The sequence below is a fragment of the Battus philenor genome, unplaced genomic scaffold, assembly GCF_028537555.1.
Source record: "Battus philenor isolate CCGP_79_NKW_IND1 unplaced genomic scaffold, ilBatPhil1.0.hap1 SCAF_16, whole genome shotgun sequence".
NCBI classification, from domain to species: domain Eukaryota; kingdom Metazoa; phylum Arthropoda; class Insecta; order Lepidoptera; family Papilionidae; genus Battus; species Battus philenor.
Genome location: NW_027181678.1, coordinates 11,860,241 through 11,885,749, shown reverse-complemented (window position 1 = coordinate 11,885,749; position 25,509 = coordinate 11,860,241). Strand labels below are relative to the sequence as shown.

The 25,509-nt window shown below is 32.2% G+C and overlaps 1 protein-coding gene across 2 annotated transcripts in view; it reads right to left on the bottom strand.

Moving 5' to 3' along the window:
* LOC137919304 (uncharacterized) overlaps nucleotides 1–25,509 on the bottom strand; it is a 139,195-nt gene that overhangs the window by 74,066 nt on the left and 39,620 nt on the right. For both annotated transcript variants that reach the window (XM_068762344.1, XM_068762343.1), the window contains one exon: nucleotides 1,146–1,176. The gene's annotated coding sequence lies outside the window, so the exon portion shown is untranslated. The remainder of the gene's footprint in view (nucleotides 1–1,145; nucleotides 1,177–25,509) is intronic.

The window sequence follows — 25,509 nt, the reverse complement described above, 5'->3', positions numbered from 1 at the left end:
TATTTATCAAATAATAAAATTCACAAAATTTTATATACTTTGTTTAATATGAAAATCATTATTTATAAAATCTTAGATCTTTTGTCTGTCGCATCAATTTAAATTTCAAATTACGTTTTTTTTTGGCTGAAATTCACTTAAGCCTTATTTTATAATTTTCTAGATCAAGCAAGCGCAGAAGGTCTTTGAAGGAGGACACTTCTTGTAGTATTCTGGAACCCCAAGGACCCCCGGAGGGGATCTTGATTTCGGATGTGGTACACGTTTAGCTTATCTTTTTTGGTCGCTTGTCTAGCTAACATTACTGCCATTTCGAAAAGCGTTAACGCCGGGAGAAGAATTGGAGGAAGAAGCTCCAGCAACGCGTTCGTTTATAATATTTTCAGAGTTGTCATCCTCTAAAAACTGGTGAAACCATTTTTTGTCTTCATATTGTTCTAGAGGCTATATTCGAAAGTTGATGGGCGCTGTCAGCCGTTTTGGCTTTTACAGCTTCATCGGACTCTGTTCTAGAGTATTTGAGCTCGTAATTATATACACGTACCAGTTTTTATTGTTTGCAGATGCATAAAGTGCATTTCAATTTTTTTCTGCGCACACATCTATTCTGAGGGCTAAGTAGCGTGTTCACTGCCACTTCAATCTGGTAGTTCGCTGGGCTCTATTTGTTACTTTCGTTCACATGTGGGAGATATTCCTTATTTGATATTCTACAGAAACCCTGATCCCTCTACGTAGCTATCGCTACATATTTTAAAATAAAACTCAAAGAAGATTTAATAACATAACATAAACAGATTGCATTGATCTTGTCGATGCATTTGCTGTAACATTTTAGTAGTAATATCTTTTATGCCTTAACCCAAGGATCATAGTACTTTATTTAAGTGTTATATTAAGTTGATACGGATAAAAACATGCCTCGTAACTTAAAAGGCTGAAACTTAAACAATAAATAGTATGTATACTATTTTGATTGTTAATGTAATAAATTATTTTATTATACTACACAATTTGTTTTTGAAAGAGTATGTAAATCTTTACTATGCGGTTAGTAAATTCTATTAAGAAAAATAACTTAATTTTTACCGATTTTCGTTCACTAACTTTACCTACATAATATAAATTTTCTTTGTAATACATACCTTATCTCTATCACTTCACGCACACGTTTATCTGCAAAAAACAAAAACTTTTTTAGTTACAAACTTCGATACAACAACTTTAATGAATTATTTTTATCAATAAACAATTTAAATAACATCAAGCGTTGTAGTGTCTGAAGTATTGTTGAATAAAAAAGCCTTTTATATATATATTTCCTATGTAGTAATGTCATAAATCCACTCGCCGTACAGCTGACATTATTTCAGACAATGCGTTGATTGAATAAAAAAATTTTTTGGGCATTGGAAGCACTAATTAAATGCAAAGATATTCCTAACCAGAAATCTACTTTTACCGTTCGTTATCTTCCACATCTGCTCATAGTCTGTCGGCTGATCACATGGTACAGAGGAAAATAACATATTTAATACAACGGATGATTTTAAATACTATTAATAATTAATATTTAATTTATACTTTAGATATTATAATGGAAATGTTTCTATATAGTATTATTTCTTTAGGTATTAATGCTGTTAGCCGGGCACCTTTTGCGACATCTTCGGTATTATTTTTGCAACTGGTATTAAACCTGCAAAAATAAAAATTTTACTTTCGTTATTCGCACTCCAGTTGCACGATGACGTTTGTACTAAGGTGGCATTTCTACGCTTGTAGGTGCATTGTGTTTGTGGTTTAAAACATCAGCAATATTCGGCTATCATTGTGAGGATACGGATCTCAGCTAGAGCTCTGCTTTATACAAGGGTATGAAGTAGATGTGATAAAGATATCACAAAAATAATATATGAGTTTGTTGAGAGCTCTTCGCAGATCAGCGCGTTTGAAATCCATGTAGCTTTATTAAGTAGTACAATGGATGGACAATAACAGTTATACAATGGGTGTATATTTACATGTAATATTCCAACAACGTTTCATCGGATCATTATTATTTTTAATAAAAATCTTTTGATGTTCCCAAACATCATTTTAACAGAAATTTGTATACAACAATCAATTTAAATTTGCATTAATCCGAATTTTCAAAACTTCTTTTGCTATATTTTACTTATTTCGGATTGGGTGTAACATACATTAATTGACAGCAAATGAACTATACATTTACTCCTTTAAACATTTTACATCTATTTTCATTTTCATTATCATCAATAAGCACCCTGTACAAAGTACATTTATTTAAATTACGTAAAGCCAAGAATAGTATGAAAGTGCAAATAGGATAAGCAAAATGATTAAACTTTACCCTCAATTCAAACTTGTAACAGACAGACACACCGCAATCAGGAAATTTCAACAAGCGAATTTCCAATTTTCAAATGAATATTTCATAGAAATGTATATGGAAAATTATTCTACGTCAGGTGCTAGCCGTTAGCGGAAGATGTAACATTTCCTGTATTTGAAGTTAACGAATAACTTTTTCCTTATGTAAGATATGCAGTTATGAACGAACAGCGACCCGTGTATTCTCTCTCGGCTAAGAAAAACTATTTAAAATCCTTTATAATTGTTATGTTCGTAGCTCTTTTTTTTTTAAAAAATGTGCCCAGGCGCATGCGACTTATTCATTGAGATCTTTTTGCGCTATTAAAAAAGATTTTAATGTTTACACCGAGGTATTATTATGAAAGTAAAAATGTAAAGCTTTGTTCACACTAATGTATTACAAACATTTTAACAACAACTCATTTACTCGTAAATAATTAAGTGATTTCAATATCGTATTGGAAAATCATTTGTTATGTTTTCATCGATTAAACATAAATACGTGCGATAAAATATTCCGAGAAGTCATAAGGTATACGGAGAAAATTTTCATTAAAATTGGCCGGTAAAAATATGTTAACAGAAAAATAAATAACACTGCATGATTATTATCCAATTAACATATGAAATGTATTTTAGATATATATATCTAAGCATTAAGCAGTCGTAGCCCAACGGTAGAGGACTGAAACATGTGATCGTAGGTCACAGGTCCAATTCCCGAAATATAATCTTACATAAATCACACATTGTACATTAAATAATTAATGCCACTGCTCACTAATAAGTTTTCCAGAGGATTGGCAGCAGTGTCCTCTGAGTACCATAATATCGTACTGCGATCCCCCACCTACCTACCAAGCATGGCGATGGTATATCCTCCATCTTCGGGGGAGCCGAAACGTTAAATTTAATCCTAATTAAATTCAGTCGTCAATAAACAGACTGTCTCATTTTTTACAAACTGACCCGACAGACATTGCAGTCTTATATATTAACAATCAATTTAAATTGTCAAACGTGCGTAGTTCATAAAGAACTGGCAAACAATATATTTCATAAAATTTTCAAATTTTACGAATCTTCTACAAATTATTAGAATCATTTAAAAAAAGTAAAAGGTAATCGGTAAAGTCGTTTTCAGGTTATAACATGACGAAGTGAAACAGTTACTAATTTTTATATAATTAAAGATAATTAAAACCGTCATTATTTTACAGTAATAAAGTGTTAGATTTTAAGCGATAGGGAAATTGATGTGAGTTGAATATATCTTCTAATATCTTGTGGTTACTAATCTACTACAGTTTTATTATAAAAGAAATCGGTCTAATGTCACCACACCTTTATGAGAGCTTGGACAGTGCACTGATTATGGCGTGGCCTCTCTGAATCTTACTGCTGTTATTAAAAAAATTCTCAAGAAGTTTAAGTGCGTAGTAAAAATGTCGGATATGAGTTTAGACGTGACTTCCTTGCCCATTACAATACCGCACCCTGAGTTCATTAAACTGATTCTGGCAAGTGCCGTAAACTATAAATATGTTAACTATTTAAAATAGCTAATATTTAAGTTTTATAAAATATGTAAAGGTGGAGCCGCGTTGGAAAGTTAGATAAACTGGGTGGTTGGTTATATATAAAAAATGAGATATATTTCAGAGTGGTTAGTTCATACAGAATGGTTGGAATTTGGGTAAAAAAATTTTTGAAGCTTTTTAGTAACAAATATTTACCTCTTTAAATATTGCGTAAATAAATGAATGTGAGAGGCTTATAGCTTCTGGCAGTAGATAATATGCACCTATGTCCATACGTACATTAAATATCAGTTTAATATAGACATTAGCATTTATACAACATCATGTAATATAAGACCTTCGTGGACTTGATTGATATCACATAGCAACATCATAAAAAACTTAATTTTTTGAAACTTAAAGTTTATTACGTTTTTATATTAAAACATCTGCGTATGGAATAATGTCATTTATTTAAGTAATTTATTAAGGAAAAATCGTCTATAAAACTTCTTAGGATTATCTAATATTTGTAAAAAAGATTGTGTACGAATTTTAACACATGAATATTCAGTACTGAAGAGAGGCGAATCTTTGCGTTTATGTCTAACTACACGCCCGTGACCTTAGGTAACAGACAATGTCGATTGTTGCTGAAATCGTGTTGTCGATTTGAGGTCTTTGCTGAATACAAATAGGTAAATTGTATTTGCTGTGTTACTGACCTTATAACCCTGACAATAAACATAAATTTATATGATAGAGAAATATACTTAGTAGTATCTTTAGAAATTTTCCTTTTAACGAGACCGCTAATAATAATTTTAACTCCGTATAAAGATCAGGCTGCACCATCTGCTACTAGCGGATTCTTGACTACTTCCGCTACATAGCTCTAAGGTAATTAGAGGAAAAAGACGAAGAGGACGATCAGCTACCCGATGGGCGCATTCTGTGTGAAAAAAAAAACCTATAAATATTTGCAGTGATAGCTCTTAGCAGCAAACATTTCACATCTGTTTCTCTTTATATCACATGTCAAATATGTGTTAGTTAGAATATTTCCTAACGTTAATATTTTCCGTGTGCATATGAGGTCACCGTCGTATTTGCCGCCATAACTTGTTACATAATGCGCATCGAAAACTGGTTGACACGTGCGAACGAGGGTACCGCACAAGGTGCGTCTTGCGTATAATACATACGACAATTTATAGTGCAACTTAAAATATCTATAGTCGTATTTATATGAAACTTTACCAAGTTTTTACGCAAAGTACTTAGTATTAAATAGTACTTTTATTATTTATTGTAAATAGTTTTTAAATATTGTGTAACAGTTGATGAGAAGTCGAAGTTGTCCTCTGGGGCCTTAAGGCTGCTAATTGAAGACCACGGACTTGCTAGTGAAACACAGAACGTCCACTAATGAGGTGGACAGACCATCTTGTTAAAGTCGCCGGAAGACACTACATGCCAGTCACTTTCATCTGGTTCTATTGGAAACACAGGAAGTAAGCCTATGACCAGTAGTGAACTTCCTCCGGCCAAAATGATGATGATAAATAAAGTGCGAATATATCGTACCTTTAGAAAGTCTTATTCATAATTCATAACAGGTTACTCTGTTTAAACTCAACTCAGACTTTCAAATCTTTTTGTGTATTGAACTTAACTATCTATTTATTTTTTGGTTAAAAAGCAAATTATTGTTCATCGATAAAGAGACGCAGCATAATCATGCGTACATTGTGTAGCTAACCTCTCTGCTTCCAGTCAGTACGAGTACCTCACTTTCTCGTAGCTTTGTTCTCTTCATTCTTTGTTTATGCAGATGTTAATGACGGCCGCGTAATGTACGCCGCAATTTATTTACACCGGTGCCTGTGAAACCTTTTATAATTATGATTACATACGTCTTATTATTTATTCTTTAATACCGAGTAAAATTAAAAGTTGGGTTTGAAAGGAGTGGTGACCACTAGCTGGATGCAAGATCGATGATGTGGATAGGTGAGGGCTTTGCCCTACAGTAGGCGTCTTTCCAAAAACAAGATGATTATGGAAATTAAAACCAAGTAATATCAGTTGTTTTATCAGGTCACGGGCACGGGTCACCGCCAGAGTTTTAGTATCGGAGACGGCGTAGGCAGGACCTATAGTAAATAAGTTCATGGTCTCGCGCGGATGTGCTGTTCTCAACTGTATAACCTAACGGTTGGGATCTTTTGGGACAGTATAGACAACAAATCAGGAGTAGGATAGAGAAGATGATGTTTTTGATTTCTTGACAAGTTGCTGTGTTATCCGCGATAAAAATATTACAGTTTAAGTGCACATAATTTAGAGTGTTATAAAATTAAATGATTATATTTAAAATGGGATAACAGGATGCAACATAATAGTTTAACTCTGGCTTTTAAAAACTACAATTTAAATTTTTGTTTAGAAATAGAGTAGTCTGTAGTTGCCTCTTAGGTCTTGCCAAATCTGTGTCTTATTCACTGAAATCAAGGCAACATTGACCGTTCGAATCAGCCCAGGCTCACAACTTCTTTGGTCTCTCCTTGTGCCATGGTGTGTCCACCTAAGCGATCTGGAGGAACATATTCTGGTAGACTTTCAGTTGCATGGAATATATTTCGAAGAGACCCGGTAGAGGCTTTGAAGTAAGTAAAAATATTCAGATTAAGCCTCTTTAGCATTTTCTGACGTAAAACCTTCCGATCCTAGCCTTTACCGAAGGACCTCTCGAACTTGGATACTGCTATCTTAAAAGGTTTACATAACTGACATCAGCGTTTGGACTCTTCAAACCCGAAGTCATTAATGTCAATTGGCAAAAAGAGCTCACAAGATTTCCGAAACCAAAAATATTTTTGTTTAACTCTAAAATATCCATATTTTATTATTTATGCAAACGAACGTAATAGTTCTTAAAATAACAATGCTTATTTCCCAACATGGACCAAAACGTCAAGTTATTGTTTTTTAATATATAACTTAATGGTTTATTCACAGTTTTAACTTAGTTACAGATGTTACCTTCGATCGTAATGGACGATCCGTTTCCTCTACGTGAAGTGTGGACGACTGCGAGGACACGGGCAATCAGCAGTTTATAAAGGAATGCAAGAACAGATGGCGTCGCATAGCGGGGTTACGTAAAGCTGTTGTTCACAATCGACATTCATTTTATTTTACTACACCATTTACACCGTTATAATTATAACTAAAAAAATATAAAAATTTTATTTAATTTTTTGGTTCTTATACAGTACGATAATAAAATACAAAAGTCTGAGTAGTTTTACACTTAAATCTTCATTTTAATGTTTAAGTATTTGATAAGTAAAAATATTTTTGAAGTAGAGCTATTGCACGGTGCAGAGGGAGGATCTGGAATATTTTAAATTTTAAATCCCGTTAATAAAACTTCAATTGTATCCAGTAATTGCCGTCTTAAGACCAAAATTCTTTATTTAGAATCGATGAACCTAACAATAGGTTTTCAAGGCCTTTCAAGGCTGTTACAACTTCATCTAGCTCAAAGCTAACAAAAACCAATCGGTAACCAAAAAAAAAAAAAGACCAATCATAAGATCTCCTTTGTATTATTTTGTGACTTGTATAATTGTGAGTTAAAAACAACTTAAAATTGATCAATATTAATTATTATCAATCTCACGTTTTGTGTTTTAAATGTCACAATACCAGGAAATGCTATATAGTGCTTATACATTATCATTTATTTACGGTTTTTAAAAGATTGATCCGTAAATAAATGTTAATCACGAAATATCTTGGACAACAAATTATTCCGAACAATGATGTAAACAGTTAAAATAGAAAATAAATGTATCTTAAAAATTTACATGAAACTGTAGACAAAGATTGTACATAAGAACTTTGATCGTTTAACCTAAAAAAAGTAATTATAGAAGATAATACCTTTAATTTATTGCCTTGAGAAGTTTTTGATAAGTTTGTTGTATAGAGGGTTATATGGATTTCTGAGATTTTCGTTCACACAGACAGAAAAAGTGGTGAAAACTTGGAATAAACGAAATAACGGATGGACGGATACCACGTGGCCGCTGTCCAAAGGGCTGATCTGATCAGGTTATATAACATTCGAGCTACGGTAACCGAAGCAATACACACCGCGACAAATTTTCCAAAAACGGCCTCTGACCTCAATAGTGAAATATACGAAGCAAGGATAGAGAAAGTAAGTATGGACTATATGATATTAGATCATGTATGAGCGAACTGCTTCTACATTGTCTTGTTTGCTCTATCTCTACAGTAAATGTTTTGTATATATTAAAATGACTGTTTGTATATATGTCCTTTACAGAATCATAAACTATGCATTTGATCATTTGATCGTCTGTAGTAAAATTGTTGTGCATGAGCGCACAAATGTTTTAAGTTGGTATGAACCATTTTCGTCAGACGGCGCCACTATCATTCCAGTGAATTTCATTTAGTCTTGATATTTCACGCTGATTTGAATTGAAAGGATATGTGTTTCCTTTAAACTTGTTTTAGACGGTGGCGTAATAACGTGCATAGAGTACGGCTAGTATCAATATAAATTTGTCCTTAATGACAAAAGTAAAAGCAAAGATGGAAAAGTGAAGAGAGATCTTAATGAAGAACTTAGAAACAAGACGAAGAGACAACAAGCATAATAACACGATTAAAGTTTAATGCTGTGTATGTGCTGTGGTGCTTATGAAAGTATTCCTGTACACAAATGTGTAAAATAAAACATTTCTCTAACTCGTTCTATGATTTTAAAATAAAGATATTTCAACCAAACAAATTAACATAATGTTATAATTCTATTGTGATTTCTAAATTAACTGCATGAGTTGTGGCCGCCTGTTCAAAGATATTGGCTTAGAATCATAATAAGTTTAATTTAAGATGTCATATTTCTTTCTAAAGAACTTCATTTTGATAATAGTTTATAATTGAGTTCTTTTGACATTTTTCTTCTGACTTTCGAAGGTTAAAGCGCTCGTCGAGTGCCAGTGCAAGCTAGGATCTCTTTGGGGCTTTGTGCTATGGTATAGCAGTCTAAGCGGTGTAGAAGACTATAGCTTGTTAGATTCTACGTTATAAGGTATGTTCACTTATTTTTAAGTTATTATTAATTATCTCTGCATCACCTTGGGTTGAGTGGTAAAGAATGCTTATAAGGCATGAAGCTCGCCATTTTTCTTATATGTATTTTAGATAGTACCTTACAAGTGAGAATTAATACATCCATTATCCTATGACAACTTCTTTTTCAAAAGTTTTCTGAATGCTGCATGTGTCACGGTCTCCTACCAGAAACAGAGCTAGTCTTCAAAATATTAAGAATTCTTTTTTCTATCCAATTTCCCATTTTCCCTTCCTTGTCACTTCGTAAAAATAAATATAGTTTTCAAAAGAAGAAGAAATAAAGCCAACGAAATAATGTCAAATAATGAAAAAAAGCCACAAAATTTTGTAAAAAAATAATTATTTTTTACTGTCACATGTGTGACCTTAGCCTTAGTATGAGTTGGTTAAACCAACCCGCCGACCGCGGCCAGGTGTGTCGCCATCGTAATTATTCGAGTGAAATATGTAGGGGTGATTACGAACATGATAAGTGCCCGAAGTAGGTCGACAAACTAAAATAACTTGTCAGGAAACATATGCAGGTAACAAATTATTATGAAGCAGTATGCATTACTTGATTGAATGTGCCCTAAAGCGTTGTTTGAACCATCTCGTCTAACATAAAGTGGACTGTATCTATTAAAGCACCCGATTAAATGACTTATTGGACTTTGTAGCAAATATAATATTTTGTTGAAAAATAACGAATAATAGATGAAAAATTAATTACTGTTAGTTAAGTCATTTTAATTGGATCTTTCAAAAAAGTTTCAATACTCTGTTAGATATTGAAACTTTTTTATTATAGAGAGTAACGTCCAATAAAACTTTTAAGGTTACAAGTTATCGTAGATCATCGAGTCTAGTCATAGTCTCCGAAATACAAAATACATGCAAACAATAATGTTTCCATGTATTTTGTATTTCACAAAAAGGGAAGTGCCTCGGAATTGCCATCAAAATTAGCAAGAAAAAATATATTTACCAATATGAATACGCAAATGTGCAACCAGCAACATAATTTTATAACTTCTTTCTTTAAAAAAAATTACTTTATGTCTAAAAGGGAAATCGTGTAAAACAGGTGCAGTGTAAATAATTGTATAACAAGAGGAATATCCAAAGACTGATGTGACTATTACATTGACTTAAGGATGGACGTGTCTCTTCGGGCTTGTTAGATTTCTTATCCCTTAATTAGGCGCATTAAGAAAATCACTCAATTAGGCGCATGGGGTCTTAAATGACCCCAAAAAAAACACTGGGAAATGAGTATCAAAAAGGAATAAAACTTAATGGATTTCTATATTAATTAATAAAGTTCTTTAATATACTTAATTTTAAGAAACAAATACTTACTATGACATTAAAAATATTTAAAAAAAAAAGCAAAAACAGTAAACCTCTCCTTAAACTATTTTTTTTGGAATAGCCGAGATCAACTTAGAAATAAAGTTTATTCAGCCTCATCATCTGTTCTGCATCCGACGCAGTAAATCCTTGAGTGTTGCTGATAAATAAATTTACGACACTTGAAACATTTTGTTGGCACTTTTTTGTCGTCCTTGTATGCGACGTTTTTGGTGATCTTCCACAAGTGCCGCAGCTATTTTCTTCAAGAAAATCCGTCTTGAATATGTCAAAGTCTTCTCAGTATTCGCTTTGTGTAAGCGTTGATGCTAGATATGTTTATACTTCAGGTAAATGTAAAATAATATTTTGTGCTCGGGCCCTTTCTGCGTTCGATGGTGGTACTTTACACACAAGAGGACTGAATGGGAGCTTCGTGCTTTCAAATTCTTCCGACGGCTTTATCAAGATCGTCAGTCCGCCTACTCCATGGTCTCCACTTAGTTTAAGGCTCCAGCGGTTATATGTTCAGCTGCATGGCTATATTGGTAACTTTAGCACGTCTACGAATGTATCTATTCTTGATTTGATATCGTACAGAAATCCTGAGCATATTTGGCTCATTATTCAATTATAAACTTGCCGAAGAGCCACAAAGTATTCCGCACGAGATCGCAGATTTTCATTTTAAGGCACTGAAAGATATAGGACGAAAAGATGGTTTGTTGTTACGTATATCAATAACAAAATTTACTCTCACACTGTATATAAACTTATCATAAGTTATCTATGGTTATATTTACCCAGTAAATGATTATTCTAACTTTCACTTGTGTGAGAGTTATGTGAATATTACGCCCGTAAGATAACGTTACAACGTAATACAAAAAGTACTTAACTTTTATTGCGTTTAGGAAGTTGTTACGGAGATGTATCGATGTCTGTACCGATGAATGATTGAACGCATACGTCATGTAATGTAGACGATTATGTCCACATCGGGTTCGATGCTGGTAGCCACTCAGTTTGTGATCAAAGTGAAGTTGATTCGAAGTTTTATCATCATCATCTCTTGCCCTAAAGATCTAAATGATGATCGATCTTGCGCTACCCGCATCCTGCGACTTTCCTAGACCTGGACTCCCACGGCCCACGTAGTGAAATTTAGTCGAAAGAAAATTTTCATGAATGTATTAAGTTAATTATTTGTAAAAGTTCAAAGGTATTTTTCATGTACAATTCATTTTATAAATTCAATATAAAAACATTAATGATTTCTATTATTTTATCATTAAATAAATACTATGATAGTTATACTTAATAGAATAAATTATAATCTAAATACTAAATATTATTAAAAAAAATTACGTAATTATTTAAGGTGAAGATTACTTTTAATGTCACGGGTTTGATTCCCGGGCCCGTTATAACCGAGTGAAACTGAAATTGCCAAAAGGCATTTGTGGATTACAGAAATAAAGTTCATTATCCTCGAAATAAAAATGATAATGTATTAATTAAATATCGATCAAAAGTTGGTCATAGTATTTGTTTTTCATACATCATGGTTACCCTACTCGCGGATGCGTAATATACCGGTTCGGTGCACCGAGAATTGCGTACCAATGGACAATCGGAGATTACTTTCACTGGCCAAGATTCATTACGCGGCTGGGCATGTACCAACTGTCCGTGCGTGTTAAAACTACTCTTGTATATATATACACAATTACGACAGTACCTTTGTCAGGATTGTATGAGACGATATGTCTTTTGAAAATAAAACTAACAGGTTGATTTGTTATACGTGTAAAAACTTTGTAGGGGTATAGATCATTTATCAGCACATAGCAGTACAGCTTTTACACATATTTCCAACCATACTGTATAAAATGATTACACTACAATATGTTATATAAATTTATTTCTTCTACTGGAATGTTACTGTAAATTCAATATAATGATAATCCGTACTTCGAAAACACTTTTTCTCACTAAATTATTATAACTTCATTTATATATTTTTTTAAACAGCTAATGAGCTATTTACATTTACTCTTTTGAAGCATTTGAGTCTGATATATATGATGATAGCTATGCAATATACACTATGTATTGTACATGCATTTATGTATATTGCGCCTATATTAAATCATTACATTTTATTCATACAGTACATATTTGGACTTGAATATAGAAATTTAGACACATGGTCTTTCTTGTATTTCGAGCTAAATTCAAATTCGGAAACGCCTTCGCACATTTGGATTTTATATGGGTTATATATGTAGTGTGCTAACTTTCTCATCTCCTTCTAATCTTAAAAATTGTTTTAACTTCCCAAGTAACTGTTATTATCAATGTTAACAAGCGTCAGAGAAATACGAATTAAAAATTCCGAAAATGCTATTAATTTTCTTGACAAATCATTTACTGATAAAGCTGTGTGCTTGTGGTACGAATTGGCTGTCGGTAAGAAAGGCCAAAAAATTGTAATTAGTTCACTGTTGTGTTAAGTTATTGTAATTTAATCTTTTGTCCCTATAAATAAGGATACACAACTATATCTTTAGTTATGTATTTCCATCTAGTAACACGCTAAAATTAATAAATATATTACTAGTATATGTAATATTTATTTGCGTGCATCTCAATTGTTAACGGTCTTCATTCGGTGATTATGGTGAATAGGATAAAATATAACAAATAAAGAATAAATAAATAATTGTGTTTATACAGTACGTAATGATTGGTATTTTTATAGTTTTGACTTTTTCTAGGAGTGGTGTAAAGACAGATACGGACCCAAGAGGTGGTACTCGTGTATTTGATTTATTTAAAAAAATACGATCAGGTTTCTTCGGCTTCTATCTGTTTTTACGACTATGATTGAACTTGAGTTCTTATCAAAATAGTACAAATTGTTTCTTTTTTATCAAAAAAGTGTTGTAAAATCGATTAAAACAACTTGACTGTAATGAAAATAGAACAAAATTGATGCTTTAAACCCAATCACAGACTAATAAAGATCACGACTTTCATCAAAAATAGCTCGTGTTAATATCAGAAACAACTAAATACAATAAAACATTATCTAAAATATTTTATACCAATTATAAATGATCTTCAATTTCAGATCTCCACGAATACGTAATGAATTTTCCAGATCGTTAACTAAAAGATGTTTTAAATGAAGTATTTATATTTCATCGTGTAATGTACTGTATGTTTACTGGTTTGTTGAAGTTATTTATTGCCATCAACTGGATGAATAACTGGCACTTGCACAGAGACGAAGCGCGTATGTGACGTCAACAAAAAAATAAAATGAAGGCAAACAATTTGCTGTTTGTGGCGAATATCAGCGACATACGTGAAGATTTTTATGTAAAAAATGGTTTATTTGTAAATAACTAAAGTTATAATACTAGTTGGAAAAAATAACTTTGAAAAAAAAGGTAAAGATAATGTTTATTATATCAATAACGTTCTTCATACTATATATGCACAAACTTTAGAATTCGGCTCCAGTAATGTACACGTACCAACAAAATTCCTAGTTCGCCTTCTAAGCTTGCTCCCGTTCACTTCACAATTATTTGTACAATCGGATAAGTTATGCAAAACAGTGCTTAACATGCCGTGGGCTTATGAGAGAATTCCATAAATGGTTTCAATACAGTCACGCTCAAAACTGATTTCGGAAAATAATTTTAGTTTTACGAACTATGTATAACATGTAATAATGATAACAATAAATAATTTATTATAATTATAACCTAAGGTATCCATTTTCAAATTTGCATTTGTATAAAGGTGTAAAAGCGTAATTAATATATAGCACACATTGTTTACAATTTGTCCCTGCAGGCTCTATATTGTGCCTGAAAGTTGGCATGTCGTATTGCAATTGAAAAAATAAATTAATGAAATATTTATATATATATATATATATATATATATATATATATATATATATATATATATATATTAATTATGTTGTCTGCTTTAAAAAATTTATAAATTTATTTAAAAAAATTAAATCAGCATAAAAATAAATAAATAAAATGCTCGATACAATTTTCTCGGCGACTGTACATCGTTCGCAACATGACCACTTTCGATTTCCAAACAGCGTAGTTCGATGACAGTGTTCCGATCCAGGCGCCAATTACAACGCATACCCACGACGCGTCGGAATGCGCTGACGCGGTGCATTACAATTATTTAATCAAGGAATCGGATTTTGTATCGTTTGGTAATCAACGCGACGTCCCAGAACACGGCCTTCGAATCCGATCACTCGTAAACTATTAAAAGTAATTATTTAATTAAAATTATTCTCTGGTATTTTCCTATACATAATATTATTTGTTTATGTTTGCATTTGTTATTAATTGTATTATATATATCGGAAAGCAAAGTTAACATTTGTAAGGGCACTATTTATTCACATGAAAAGTCTTCAAATAGTAAAGAAAATCAAAATGTTTTTCAACTACGTAAAAAATGAATACGTTTTCCAGTTATCTATGTAAGGTGTTTAGATAAAGCTATATACAAAAGATTTAAAAGGGTGAATAATTAGTTCATTTCTCACAAAAAACCTTCAAAGCTATTTCATCACCTATATAATTACCATTCAAACCTATTTCATCACCTATATAATTACCCTATATAAAGTGATCACTGTTATGTCGATTGATATGCGGCAGGCTACTAGCTTCTGGTAGTAAAAGCTCTTCGAGGACATATAGCAAACAACAATTTCCTTTTTTTTATAATACGTCAACATTATGTAATTTAATATTTTTTAAACATACTATATACTAATTAATAGCAAATGAACTATACTCCATTTAAAGATTTTACATATGTAACCTATATTTATATTGTATCGCTTTTTGTATTCATTTAATATATACGGTTACATATTTCCGTACACACAATTGATGACATAAATAAAATTTCTTTTTTATAATAATAGATTTTGGTTTGATTTAGGGCGATGTTCATAGAATTTGCAAAAGTAGTAGAAGCTCGTTTATTCTTCTCTCGAAGACCAATCACATCATATTTGGATGAAAATTCAGACGCAAGTAAATTATCCTTATTTTTATATTTCAAATGCATTTATTGCCATCAAGTTACAGAAGAATATAAGTGTTCTTAGTCAAAATTTTTTTAAAATAACCCGTTACAGTACTTATTTATTTAATAACCGTGTCCTAATAATCTGGTTTCATTTCCTCTGTAAATGCACATGCTAAACGTATGCGTTTATATAAATCACTGTTATTTCTTCGGATGACAGGAATCCGTTAATGTCTCAAAGGCAGGTCACGTCACATGCGCTAACGCACGCCCAGAAAGGAAATACTGTGATATATCAAGTGGAAAATGTCGGAAAATTAGCGGGTAATTTAAATAATTGTCATTAAGTGTGATTATACACATTTACATGTCGACTGGAAAGGTAATTTTGAAACTGATTTATATTGCATCCTGTATTTGGTACATTCCAATTATTTTAAGTCGAATTTAGTGTCAAACTTAGCTTCATAAAATTTGCAACTCTTTTGTGGGCGGCATTTCTAAGGTATACTGTAATTAATTCTAGAAGTTAATTGAAAGAAATTATGTAAAAATATCTAATACAGTGTGAAGGATTTTTAAAGTGATTATATATCTTGTCATCACAGGGCTCCGCTTTCAAGAATCCACCTAAGCTTGGACTATCTCTTGAAACGCCTTGAGACTTTCAATTAGAAGGTGATAGATTGTAGTCGTATTGTAATGCATTATTGTTTTTTCATAATCTTTAAGCGTGTTATGATTTTGTTTTTCTTTTCCTTATGACATGTGTATGTTGTCATCGACCAGTATAGTAAAATATAAGAAGCAATGATTAAAATTTAAAAGAAGTGATATATTACATTTTTTTTAAATAAAATGAGTACTCGTATGATAAATTTTATTTAAAATGCTAACGCGTGACTCGCAGCTGGGAGATGAAATATCCGTACGAAATAGCGGCAAACCCACCATCGCACCGTAAACGCAAGAGAAAAAAATATATCTTATTAGCAAACCACTCTAGCGAAGGAAATTAGAAATATTAAAAAAAAATAAAGAAATATCTGCCACCGAACTTTTAGTTTATTCATTAATTCTTATTAATACACATAGGATTATGCAGTGCCCACTTGTGGACGACACGAGGTCGCCAGAAGAGTCCAATATGATAGAATCTAGAATCAGGTTGAACTACCTTATAAAGGCTTTCGTAATCTTTAAGTTGTGAGTGTTCCTAACACGCCTCGATCTAATTTCAAAACAAAGTCGGACTATTTTGCTTTGTGATCACATTTGAAATTTGACTAGCCATAGATTCTAAATTAGTGGGGCAGAGTGGCTACGTCAGCGCAGCGGGATGGGAACCACACAATCTTACTTTCATCTCACGACCTCACGACGCGACCCGGTGCTGAGGCTTTTGTTACGACACGGGTCGTGGTGGCTCTTCCAATGTCCTCACTTGGTCGTTATACAGCCTTTATTTTTTATGATTAATCTTTAAACGTGGGAAAGTAATTAGTAATATTTAATATAATTATATTCAGACCAGTGGTAGCTATAAATTATGGCATAAATATTTTTGTAATTATATTATTACATTGTTAAAACATAGATAAAATTTTATCAACATTAAGCTCGTCTAAGAGTTCGGCAGTCTTTCTATCTGATGACGTAGTAGTACGTAGTAACCTGATCCAAGACTCCATGGGAGCCCTTGAGCGTACTTACATTAAAAGAGTCTTAATTCCCTCTGTATAACACAGCTACCGTGAATCTGCGGAATCTGCAAATACTACTAAGGCAGCAGTGTAAATTCGGTTAAAAAACCAAGTCTATGATGGGATGCCATACCTGCTTTTGTATAGACTTAATTCATAAATTAAAACGAGGATTCATATCATGGTGCTCGTACCATCACACATACATATTTACTCATATATTAGCCTCAAAAAATGATATAAAATATGTCTGTATTACATTTACGAAGTCGTACAAACTCGATTAGAACGATATCGCATTAAGTATGACGTGTGTTCAACCTTGTGTTGTTAATAAAATTAAAATAATTATAATTGTACAACTTTATAACACTCTTAATTTTCTTATTTAATGTTTTTAACGAAATTCCCATGGTTAATAATTGAAATACATAAGATGTAAGATATTTCACGATGACTGCATTATCACAGCCTGAATATGTAGATGTTATCCCAATTTATACTATATTTTTGGTATCTACTTAACCATTATACAAACGCTGAAGGTATGGAAATAGATAATTGTTAAAGTCGGCGGAAGAAGCTGTATATAGGTCGATTAAAACTGCTTCCATTGGAAATTAATGAAAGGTCTTTGTGCAGCAAAAATGATAATGATGAAATAGATTCGACTCGCGTTCCATATCGGTTTTCACTTCCCAGAGCTTACGTTGTTTAAGCAGAGGGTAGGCACGGGTCTCATTCCAATAACTGACCATGGATACCATGTCATATTAATTCGTTATCAAAACTCTTGGAGATCGGCTCGATCTATCTATCTACTTACAATTTAAATTAATAAAAAATTGAAAATCGTGTCAATTCTAATTTTAAGTATTTATTTATCACAAAAAAAAAATAATCACTCTTTAAAAAAAAATATACAGTTTGCCTATACTTATAGATGTTTCTTTACGAAGAAAATTTGAAGTCTAAAAACCACATAGCTTTTCCTCAGCTCTGGTCTTGTTTGGAACCCGCCTTGCTCTAAATGATAATTTCATTGGGGAGTATAAATTTATTCTAGTTTTTTCTGTCGATTTCTTTTAATATTCTTGGTGGATAATCATCATCGTCATTATTTCAGCCATTGGACTTTCTCTACTAGACATGGCTCCCTACTTCCAGTCTTCCGGCGTCTTCTGATGAACTTAATGATGATGTCTGTCCACCTTGTCGGTGAATGATATGAATAAACAAATAAAATATTACACTGTGCATGTTTCATTCAAAATTACATTGAACAATCCCCTACGCATACATAGAGACCAGCATTTGAATGAATGACCAATATTTACGCATCCTCTCGACGTCATACCAAACAAGGCAGCCGAAGGCTCCGAATAGGTGTCGAGGCCACGAACATTTCACATGTACGTGGCACGGTTTATTGTTTATTGTTCGTGCATCTTATTTACGTGTATAGATGAATGCGTCGATTCGGCCACGTGACAGGCATTGCTGTTTTTGATGGCATAAACATCAAAAGAGAATAACGAAAACAATTTTATATCGAATGTTTTTTGCGCAGTACTAATGTTTAATAATAACTTGGATCGCTTCAAAACATCGCGGGGGTGGACAGAAATTAACAAAAAGAAGGTTAAGGAATGCGTCACATAGACTACGAAAGCAATGTTGAAGCGAGGCGATATTATATTATTCTAGCTGTCATACACACTATTATCAAATTATTTATGTCATTTATTTACACTTTTTGTACACCATAGATAACAATTAGGAAAAAGAAACCATTCGTATAGAGGTGCAAAGGGCGGTCTTATCGCACGAGGCGATCTCTACCAGACAACTTTTGGATTACATAAACACTTTGTTCACGACTAGACTGATATTTTGACTTACGTATGTTTAAATGATAATTTTTTAACTGATAAATATTATTTTTTAATACTTATTATCCTATTCTGGACAAATAAAAAAAAACTAAGAATAACAATTGATCCGTTTGATTGAGAGCTTACAAACGGTGCAAGTAACACCATTTTTATACATACATATGTATATATTTATATATATATATATATATATATATATATATATATATATATATATATATATATATATATATATATATATATATATATCATGTAATTTTCAATTGCGATTTAATTAATGATTTATATAATTTGGAAAAATAGTAAAGTTGCTCGCTCCAATTGTTATTTAATATATTTGCCCAGTAGAGATTTTTTTGTCCCGTGTAGAATGATTGCAATACTCTTTTCTTTTAAGCTTTTGTCTATTAGGCTATTTTAACCGGTAAATAAAAATCCAAACGTTTATTACAGTAAATAGCACGTTCATTTGATATTAGAATTTTATTTACTTTTAAAATTATGTAGGTTTAAGTTATCAATAATTTCGATTAAATATTTAAAATTTCTTTACAAAAGAAAGTTATAGTCTAAGCTTTTTATTTATTAATTTAGGCAACAAACTAGCAGGAAGAAGTTGTGTGTCGGGAGTATTCAAACTTCAACGTCTTAAGTGCAAGCGTGGTGCTGCGCCGAATTTTGAATTTTGAAATACTGTTTTTTCATATTCATGAGAGTTCCATTACTTTGTAAAATAAAATCGAATAAACGATAGGATATCGATTGACAATAAGTTGAAATCTAAATCCACTTCAGTGAACGCAACCGGGCATTTGAGTGATTGACCGCATGTTGCATGATGTACGACGACGAACACAAAAACTGTATCAATAAAACGTCATTTATCAATTATGAAACGGCAGCCACCCGTTATGCAGTAATAAAACAATGTCGCAGTAACAACTATTCTTCCGGACCTTACATAAAACGACCGGGAGCGTGGAATGCGCAACAAGTTTTTCTCGTCGCATACAAACGTCATAATTCAACATTTCTTAGGAGGGCGCTAATTGAAAGCAGTAGCCGTACAAGGAAGCGGCTGTTACGTTTTTGCCGGGTGTCATTATGCGTAACTGTACGCCAGGGATCGACTGCGCTGACGTGCAATGCCGATTGCCGTTTCGCTTCACTGGAATTATACTTTAGCTTTGCTTTGTACCAGATATGTGTCGGTCGCTGATATAGATCTTTAGCGAATAAAACCTATACCTTCTTTGTAACATATTTAAATGTTTGTCATATTAAACTCTTGATTTTTCAAAGGTGCTTAGCGAAGCCTTTTCGAAAAAATAAATATTAGTTTTATTATAAATAGATGTAAAAGCAAAAAGCTTATACACTTATTTTCAATCAGCCTGTATAAATTGATCATACTAAAATAGTTACATTAATTTTTTCTTATGGAATATCACAGGAAAATACATTTTAACAGTCAAAAATCTGTAGGGATAGATAGTAAAGTAAAATAATTTTAATACGTACTTTTTGTGTTTGAATTTAGAAAAAAAAATTTTTCTATATTTTTTACACTGTACTATATTGTTGCTGAAACCATTGATTTTGGACACATTAGTTTGTTTAAAGTGTGTGAAATCGATTCCGTAGTTTTGAGAACAAGCTTCAAAAGAAAACCGCAAAGTTTTCGCCGGAAAGAATTCTGTATAACCCTGTTGTTTCTACGGCAGCGGTAGGATAATGTAGGATTTTATTGCGATAAAAACAAAATAGTTAGCAGAAATTTTAATAAAATTGTACGATTCCTTTTAAAAAAACGGGTTATCAAAGAGAAGTGTACTGTAATATTTTACGATCGATATAAAAAAACTAGCTTATGTTAAAGGAACTATAAAAAAATTCCCGTTCTGAAAAAATTAAGTTTTGGTAATTTATATTAAATATTTACGTTATTACAACTATCTTAATGTATTGAATTGCAAAATTATATATAATTAGTCCTTTCCGTGAAACAGTAGGAGAGAAGGAAATAGGTACTTAGTTAATATGTTACAAAAATTTTACATTTATACTCCACCCCGGCGCACATAATAGACTATTGAATTTTAGATTAGAAAATATGTATAACAACCGTTGAAAATGAAGTAAAAGAAACGTACGAGTGAATGCAAATTGAGAAACTCATAATTTTTTTTATTTAATTTATACACTTGCTAGTGATTACATTCAGTGAGGGAAAAAGTCAAACCGTGCACAATAAATGATGTACATTTAAACATCAAGCGAATGATAAATATATATGACGCTTGGCTTAATGGTGATTATGGTCAAGGTCCTGAATTGGGTTGCTTACAAGCTTATTTATCGGTATAAAAATCTTTTATAACTCCAATTATGGAAACGCCATATCTTTATCATCGTTTGATCTTGTTTCTTAAAGCGCGAAGACATTTAACATCGCAGGATTATATATATTTAAAATCCGCATTCTTGTGACATATTACTACGTAGTACGGTTCGAAATATTTATTTTTGGGCAGAACTTTCTGATCCGACTGATATGCATTGTTTATTTACAATTGTCTTGTAAATTGTTGCTTTTAATTTGTATACAATACGTTGTACAACTCAACTGATTGTGACGGAACACGTTTTATAGTGTCTGCATCTTTTTATTCGCTTATTGTATTTGGGACATGAAAATATTGTCTTAATAGAATCAGGTGAATAGTAATTAGGTTTTTTTATATGACCTCTGCTATTTGATACCATTCGTACCCCTGTCTTAGATTTGCAGTGACAGTTTTGCTTAATCATATATTCATACTTTTAATATTAATAGCTCAGAAACAATAATTATACAGCCGGTACTATGCTATAAAACCAAAAATTGGTTTAATATAGATCATAGATTAGAGAAAACGAACTTATTGCATAGAAAATTATATGTAAACATATTTTTTTCATTTATTAAAAAGCCTAACAAATAAGTTCATACATGATTAAAAATCAGTGCTACGCGATTTTTATGTATATAAGTATATGTATGTATATATATATATATATATATATATATATATATATATCTGTCGATGCAGCTCGCCTAGAGGCTTTTACAGTTTCATCAGAACAAGATCTTAACAAAATGAAAATATCCTGATTTCACCAGTTGAACGAAGACGTTTGAACGAAGGTAGATCATATGCGCGAGAGTTTATATTGTTATGAGTATTAATGTACATGTAAGATGAAAGCAAGGAGATCTATCTGTACTATTGCAATACACCTGCTAAAATATTTTTATTATCTATTTTTATCATTTTAATTTGTTTTGTATATATAATTGTATGTGTGTCATCAATGTTAACCTTACCTTAAATGCTTCCATAATAAAGTGTTAAGCAAATGCCAATTATTTATTTAATTCCTTACTTCACCTAATGAATGTGGACAAAGTCTTCTATGATGAAATTGTCAATGGTCGGGGCTAATTTAAATATAATGCTGAGTCATTCGTATCTTAACACAAAAACACTAAAAGATTTTGTTGTTTTTATAAAAGGAAACCCTCCTTATAATTCGTGATATGTCTTGGGTTTGCTAGTTTCATTTATACCTACCGCACAACATAAGTACAGAAGTGTATCTTTATTCCGGTTGGTAAAGCCTCTTGGATTACGATAATTACTGCTGCAATAGGAGCTAATGAGATTCATGCCTTAAGGAGACGAAAACGTGTTGTTTTTCATGATTTTATAATTTTATTTTCCTCATAGAGGGGGTTGTATTCGCGAATATTGATAGTCATAAGTTGAACGCTTTGTAAGTTACTTTATGTTATAAAATATTCATCATCAATGTCATCATTTCAGCCGAAGGGCGCCCACAGCTGGACATAGACTTGGCTCAAAGATTTCCAACAGGGCTGGTATGAAGCGGCCTGTATCAATAACATAAAAATATTAATAAGGAAAAAATAGTGTACTTACTGTTACTTGGAAAGATGTGAAATTTTATCAAAATTAATTCAAAATTTAGTGTTGCAGTACACTTGTGTTTTAAGACATATGGCGGAGACTGACTAGGTCAGGGGTGAGCAACCTTTTTAATCGAAGGGCCAATTTAATTTTTTTTTTTTTGGAAGCCGCATAACGTAACTCATATTCTACAAAACTGTATTTATTATAAACATTAGATTGAAAAATTCAAATTGAATACAATTTCACATAAAATTCAATACAAAAAATTGCGCAGATGCGTCGCTTTCGTAATGTATGTTTAAACAAGTCGCTATGTGAGTAACTCGTCACACACAAATTGAATCGCTTAAGAATGTACAACCATTTTATTATCATTAAATTTTATTAATATTTTTTAAGAATCCTTCCCATTCGTTAAAAAAATTCAGTATTTTTTTCAAAATTCTTGGCGGACCGCATAAATATTTTAAAAGTGTCGCCGCGGATCGCGTGTTGCTCATCAAACGTGTTGTTAAGAACGTCGTTTCCTACCGATCTTGTTGGAAATCTTCGAGGGAGCTCTATGCTCATTAGTAGACGTCCTACGGTTAAATTGATGATGATAGCAGACATTTTTTTCTGACGTGCCAAATCATTTGCCGTTTACAATATCACGTCGATGAAGTGTCATAAGTTCTACAGATGATCCACTTGAGTGTTAATATTTTCACTGCAAAGTGAATTGATTGCTTAAGTCGAAGACGTAAGTTGAGATATTTATGTAATTCTTTTATTTAACATGCAAACGAGTTGAAGGCCACAGTGCTTTCTCTATAAGACCTAATTTCTCTTTTCACCGTAACGTGAGTAGAGTAAACACTAGGTATATATTTAGTTATTTTCTCTGAGTGAATGAATTGTATTTATTCCAATTTCGGTACGCGGTTTAAATTTTGATTTTAAGAGTGGCACGTTGAATATTGAGATGCAAACGTTCGAGAGATCGCATTTTTAACAGTTCATTGATAAAACTTTAGATGATTATTCAGTTATACATACAATGACTGTAGTCTTTAATTCTATTCCCATAGAGTTTACATTAGTTTGTAATCTAAAATCAGTGAATAATTCAAACTATGTTAATATACAAAATAACGCTCTATTAAGGCTCACTGAAATCGTGTAGGCATTCAGCAATATACAAGGAGATTCGATAAAAGTGAAATAGCTTCAAATATGTGAATCACAAAACCTTATTTGTTGTCAATTGATTTATGGTATACTCTATTTATAATATTGATCAGTAGCAGCTTAACGGTAAGGACAAGAGACTTGCGATTGTTAGTCGCGGGTTCGATTGTCGGGATACAATATTATGTATTACACTCTGTGCTTTATAACATAGGATTTACCATATAATTACTCACAGACAAGTTTCTAGAGGATGGCAACATCCTCTGAGTACCACAATATTGTTACAAAACACGAGTTACAGAACCCTCTAAACATTAAACATGGATCAAGAAGCGTCGTAAACACGCGTGACCTTGAAGTTATTTATATATTTTTGTGTACGGTTCTCGGAAATTATATCCGAGAACTATCGCGAACTTACTAGAACCGTCGACAGTTCAGTGTTGTTTTTCGAGTTATAAGATTAAGATCTATGATCTGTGATATAAAAGGGAATATTTGGTAAGTTATTTGGACAGTGATTTTTGGAGCGATTTGGAAGTTAAGTTTTGACTAAGCGAAAGGATACTTAGTGTTAAAGTAAAGTGACCGTCTGATTGATGAATAAAGGACTCTTCGTAAACCAGAGATGTTTTATTCCGAGTCAGAACCCACAGTACGTAAGAATATCAAACTACAATCGCCAACCCGCCTGCCAAACGTGGCTATTATGATATATCTCTTCATAGATATCTTTTGGGGAGGCTTAGGCCTAGCAGTGGGCGTCGAAGGGTTAATACGACGACGACATCACACTATTCAAAAATTAATGGTTTTGTTAATAACGTAATAATAATATAGAAAGAAAATGCCCATCATACCCATATGAAAGTGAATAGGTTATTAATCCACAATTGTATAGCTCAATTAAATTTATTAATTTATTCGCATTGTCAACCCGCGTGATGTGTACCTGTGTATGTTTTGAGAAGAATGTCAGAAGAGCCTGCAGGAGTTACATTACATCCCAAAGTGGGATTCTTCCTTGAGCCGGTATGTCTTGGAGGTAATAACATCATGAATTCCGAAGTAGAACTGTGTATAATCATCAAACTTAGTGCATATTTATGCTGATTTAAAACTATGAAATTATTTGTCAACCAATGTTTAACCTAGCGTACAATAAAGAATGTTAAACAAATAAATAAAAATTGTCAGCCAAACAGAATTCGAAAAGTATTGCCCTGCTATTTTCGCCCGATGT